Source organism: Pinus tabuliformis, chromosome 5_2, assembly GCF_031772625.1.
Source record: "Pinus tabuliformis cultivar Carrire ecotype Pingquan chromosome 5_2, CPIR1, whole genome shotgun sequence".
Taxonomy (NCBI): Eukaryota; Viridiplantae; Streptophyta; class Pinopsida; order Pinales; family Pinaceae; genus Pinus; species Pinus tabuliformis.
The window spans coordinates 432,539,533-432,545,942 of record NC_142306.1 but is presented as its reverse complement, the minus strand read 5'-3'; positions in this window follow the sequence as shown (position 1 = coordinate 432,545,942).

Here is a 6,410-nt window from a genome sequence, read left to right as displayed (position 1 = left end):
ATGCACGCTAATTTTTCAAGTGACATGTTGCGGGTTTCTCAACTAAATCAAATAAATGAATAGTAATGGCATCCAAAAAAGTGTCCCACAACATAAAAAATTCGGTCAATGTCTTTCTTTTATAATGCTTCTTATAAAATTTAAAGAATCTCCAAAATAAACTATCCGACAGAGTGCATATTTTAGACAGACCTGTTTGGGCTTCCTAAAATCTTCTAACAGCTTGAGGATTATGTTTTTCCTATATATTATTTCATTAGAATATATATTTCTAATGTAAGGGAGGTTGGATTATCGTGTAAAAAACCCAGGTTTGTATACTATAGAAGCAAGTAAAAAAACACTTCAGTGTAGTATAAATATGCAACAAAGTTTTGACGCTCTCCATCAACAGGTAGTTATTGTAGTATTGGTAACAATCATGACTCCAAAAGATACAATTTTAGGGGGTAAGTGGGGCCAATGATATTCATTTCTTACATAATGCAGAAGGTTTGCTCTAACTTCATTTCACTCTTGGTTATGCTTATGAAGAATAAATACAATGACTTTGTACATTAAGAAATAACAGAAGAATGCAAGGAAATTTGTAGAATTTTTGTTATATCATTCTCTAAGAGAGAAAGTATATTATGTTGGGCTTCCTAGTCACCCAGGCCTTTAGTTGAAATATTCACAGAGAAAGAAAGGACAGCTCTTATGAAAGCTAGATGAGAGGATAAAATGATTTATGTCACTGAAAAGAATAAAGGAATATGCAATAGCCAAAATTAGTGTAAGAAAGGAACACCTTTAATTGCTAAATGAACCAAGATACTGAATGAAAAAGGACAACCCACTACAAACTTTTACTGGAAGAAAACAACAAAGTCTGTTATGAAATTATGTACTGAGACTATTGATGGTTTTTCCATAGAAGCTAAAGAGAATGCTTTGGTTTGGTATCATCTTGATGCTGATATGGACAACATATTATTGAGGTTTTTGTTTATAGGTCTACTATGGGGTCAAGGTCTATGGATAAATATTCTAGCTACAAGTTTATGTATGTAAGCTAATGATGGCTTCCATCAATCTCAATCTATGCAGTTTCTTAGGCACGAGAAGATGCTACCTCTACAACTTGGTCATGGATTGAAAAAAGAGCAGCAAAATGTTGATAATAGGGATGGATTCACTAGTGTCTTATATGAAACAAAGGGTTTTGTAAACCATACTCCAAAAGATGACAAAAATTTCTCTTTCAAAATTGGATAAAAGGACCATTGGATAACAAGTGGCATAGTTGACCGTGTTTAAAGGGAGGTCAATAGATTTTTTGGAATATTTATAACACATAGAAATTTGCAGGCAGGATATCAACAGTCAAAGAATCAATTTCCAATTTGATGGTAGAGGATTTTCTATCATTTACGTATTCCTTGTCGCAACTTAAAATTTATTTTATTTTTAGTTTACTGTTAGGATTTTATTCCTAAAATCTTGTAATAGCTTGAGGATTATGTTTTTCTATATATTCTTTCATTGGTCATGGATTCAAAACAAAGCAACAAAATGTTGATAATAGAGATGGCTTCAGTGGTGTCTATGACCAAGTTGTTCATTTGAATGGTTTTTCTTTATGTTTTCTAGATCATCCAACAATGCCCAATTTGCAGTATCGATGAGATAGAGAAGAAATGAAGAAAGTTGAGTATAGCTTTATGGAGAGTGTAAGCCATTGTATAGTGGCAATCTTCCAAGTAGAGAAGTTACTCATAATTCAAAAGTTTGCAAACTTGGTTGCTATTGAAAAAGTTTCAGTTCCTTGAATTTTTATAGATATGTTAATGGAGAGTTTAAGGCTTTGTCTAGTGCCAATATTCAAGGAGAGGAATTACTCATAATTCAAAAGTTTGCAAACTTGGTTGCTATTGAAAAAGTTTCAGTTCATTGTATTTTTACAATAGATTCAAATTCGCAAGCAGGATATCAACAATCAAAGAATCAATTTCCAATTTGATGCTAGAGGATTTTCTATCATTTCTGTATTCCTTGTAGCAACTTAAAATTTATTTTATTTTTAGTTTACTATTAGGATTTTATTCCTAAAATCTTGTTGCCAAATGTCTAGGAAAAGAGTAATTAATTTATCCTACAAATTCTACTACTAATTATATTTTTACATGAGGAATTACCCCATGGATAAAGTAGAGTATATTTTTCAAGTAAGTTATATGAAACAAAATCGTTTGTAAACCATACTACAACAGATGACAAAAATTTCTCTTTCAAAATTGGATAAAAGGACCATTGCACAACAAGTGGCAGAGTTGACCCTGTTTAATGGGAAGTCGATAGATTTTTAGGAATATTTACAACATATTCAAATTTGCAGGTAGGATATCAACAATCAAAGAATCAATTTCCAATTTGACAGCAGAGGATTTTCTATCATGGTCCATGGATGAAATAGAAATTAAACGAAAACTCAGAAAGGAGATTAACGTTGTTACCGGAGATGAAGTAGTCCAAAAACGTCCAGAAACGTCCCTGAAAGTTGAATCACCCAGAAACAAAGCCTACATTCATCCAATGAGTGCATCAACATTTGACTAACTAAGAAATTGAACAAAGCTTTGACTAAATTAGTCTTGTTACTTATCCTTGCTGCTAAATGACAAGTTCTATCACTTGTTTGAATGGTATATAGTAATGGATTCAAAACATAGAAACAAAATTTTGATAATAGAGATGGCTTCAGTGGTGTCTATGACCAAGTTGTTCATTCGAATGGTTTTTCTTTATGTTCTCTAGATCATCCAACAATGCCCAATTTCCAGTATCAATGACATAGGGAAGAAATGAAGAAAGTTGAGTAGAGCTTTATGGACAGTGTAAGCCATTGTATAGTGGCAATCCTCCAAGCAAAGAAGTTACTCATAATTCAAAAGTTTGCAAAATTGGTTGCTATTGAAAAAGTTTAAGTTCCTTGAATTTTTACAGCTACATTAATGGAGAGTTTAAGGCTTTGTAGAGTGGCAATCTTTAAGTAGAGAAATTACTCATAATTCAAAATTTTGCAAACTTGGGTGGTATTGAAAAAGATTCAGTTCCTTGTATTTTTACAACAGATTCAAATTTGCAGGCAGGATATCAATAGTCAAAGAATCAATTTCCAATTTGATGGCAGAGGATTTTTTATCATTTCCATATTCCTTGTAGCAACTTAATATTTATTTTACTTTTAGTTTATTGTTAGGATTTTAGTCGTGTCTTATTGATGATGAATTTGGATCTGGATTTCAAATGTTTGACATAAAAAGTTAATACTCTAGATCTTTTTGAAAACCAATCAAGTAATCGAGATGCAATAACATGACGATTATGTTTGTATTGATCCATACTTAATTGTCTAGGTTTCCCTTTGATCACAATGAGGATGAGTTGTTTTTTTGTTGGTTTTAATGGTTGATCACAATGAGGATGAGTTGTACATGGTGTTTCACATGACCTTGTGGTAATCAAATCTAATCCCAAAGCAAAGCAAGCTGAGGGAAAATACAAATACGAATGTAATTGCAAATGTAAATACAAATGCAAATGCAGAGGATTCTCCGTCTGAGACTCCTTAGACTATCAAGAGGCATTTGTGGCGAACATGAGAAGGAGGTTCAGAGAAGGAGGTCAAGAGCCAAATAAAAAAAAGAAGCACAATGTGAGCCATATAGTTAGTTAATATATGCTTTTCCATTTATTCCTAAGAGAACAATTTGTCTGTCTATACAAAAACACAGAAAATTAGAGACAATAGTGATATTTCTGAAACAAACCTGATTTATCATGGTTTGAACCAAGTGTTCCGCACCTTCTATCTATTAGAATTTTTAAAAAGTTTTTCCTTCAGGATAGACCAAGGATTTTCTTAGGAAGTGATGCAAAGTATCTGCTTCTGTAAAATGATAAAAAAATAAAGCTCGTAGTGTCACATTAAAATCAATCATGGTTAAAAAAGCATAAAAGAGAATTGACATCTTCAGGGGCTCAACAAAATAATGGAACATTGCAGGGGCATTGGGAAATGGCAAGATGTGAAAAAGTAAGCTTTTGAATTGTCAAAGTAAAAATTTGCAAAATTTTCTTAAAATTATGCTAGAATTTCTATTATTTTCTCGGCGAAACCCTCGCCTCGTTAGACTATGGCATTGTGGATATTACAAAGTGCACTTCTATGGCCTCTGCTTTTTTATTTGGCTTGGGATTCTAAATCAAGTGTGGAATGGAGTTCTTCCAAAAGGGTTGGATTTTCCATTCCTGGATAGTTTAACATTGTGCTGAGTAAGTGTGGAATAGAGTTCTTCCAAAAGGGTTGGGTCATCCATTCTTGGATAGTTTAACATCGTGCCCAGTTCTCTCGAAGTTTCAGATTTTAAAGGCAGGTTCTATTGTTTATCCAGTGTAGCTTCATAGTTTTAGTTCCATTTCTAAGGTGTCTTTCCACCTAATTTTAAAAGTTCAAACCATGCCATGCTTCCTCTTTCCTTTAGCTGTCAAGCCCTAGGCTTTGTGCTTTTCTTTGATTGCTTGAGCCTTGTCCTGAGTATAAGAGGGAAAACCTCTTTATATCTATTTGACATGTACGAGAAAAGAAAATGTGTAGGGCCGGACACTTTCATCCTCAAAGGGTAGCAAATATCTCCTCCAAAAGAGGAAGATATGAGAAGCAACCTATGAAGCGAGTGGTAGACAGAATGGGCACCTCGCTAAAAAATGGGGGCAGAGTGGGAACCCAAAATAAAGAATAGGAGAATCCCCAATGTATCCCCCATAGACCCATTCCCCTAAAACTTAAAATAGAGAATTGGGATGTATTTTTACTAGGCTGCATTGGACTCTCATTCACATTCATGATGACCAAGCTAGCCAGTCTATACTTGGCTGAAAATACTAATATGGAATGGAATTTCAACAAAAGGTTGTACAACTTGAGGAATCCCATCATGCGTGTATCCCACTGAGATGAGAAAGACAAAGAAGCCATCCTACAAATAGAGACAAAACAGAGTACATACATTGCAAACACAGCACTGATAGAGAGAGAAGAATGAAGCAAAAAGGACCGAGGCATTGGGAAGGTTTTGCAGCCATTTAAGAAGGTTTTCTTATGTTATCAAAATATTTATCATGGGTTGCAAGATGGGGCCATCCAAGGTATTAAAATCTTAAAAGCTATCAATCTGATCTCTAGAAAGAAAATCAGTCCAACCATTAGGAGGCCAATTTTGTTACAGGGCAGAAATATATATTGGAGAAATTCATATCATGCCATTGTAAAGATGGCTAGAATATCATGCATAAAAGCTTTAAAAGCCACTTCCAAACCACAACAGGGGGATTGGCTCTGGCCACCCCAGTTTTGTAATAAATTTTTTAGATCAGTAATAAGTATTAAGAACATCTTTTAATTACCAAAATAAAACAAGTTCGTATCACTATTGATATCAAAGAACATTGCAGAGCAAGGCAACTTTGCAGAGAAAAATGTAGATCTAAATAAGAAAGAAATCATGTTTAAAATGTTAGAAGGTGGTGATGTGAATGGAAAAGGAATGCATACCAGGCTTCACAGAACCCTCATGTCTAGCCTTGGTTCAAAGGCCACAACACTGCCTTTCCATAAAGTGCAACAATCGAAATTACAATTTTTGCACCCATTTAAGAAGGTTTTCTTATGTTATCAAAATATTTATCATGGGTTGCAAGATGGGGCCATCCAAGGTATTAAAATCTTAAAGGCTATCAATCTGATCTCTAGAAAGCAACTTAAAATTTATTTTATTTTTAGTTTACTGTTAGGATTTTAGTCTTGTCTTACTGATGATGAATTTGGATCTGGATTTGAAATGTTTGACATAAAAAATTAATACTCTGGATCTTTTGGAAAACCAATCAATTAATCAAGATGCAATAACATGACAATTATGTTTGTATTGATCCATATGTAATTGTCTAGGTTGCCCTATGCCGGATTAGCTCATCTCAGAATTTGAATTATTTCAACGGGTGGATAGCATTTTCTTGATTATTTTAAAATTGTATTTTTTAAAATTGAAATGAAGATAAGTTATTGTACTAAACCCAACAGATGAATGGTTAGTGCTTAAGATTGTTAAATTGCAGTGTTTTTGTCGGGTTTTCAAGAATTATTGGAGCGTGCGGCTATCGGCTTACCTATGCAATGACAATCCATGCCTAGTTTCTCATGGGTTGCAAGACGGGGCCATCCAAGGTATTAAAATCTTAAACCCTGGGCTATCCAAAACCCTGAAGTTTGAAATTTGACAGTAGTAACACATCAATCAGTTTCTAGCCAGAATCATTTTTTTATAATAAAAGTGGATTCAGCACCATCAAGAAGCCTGGCTACCCAA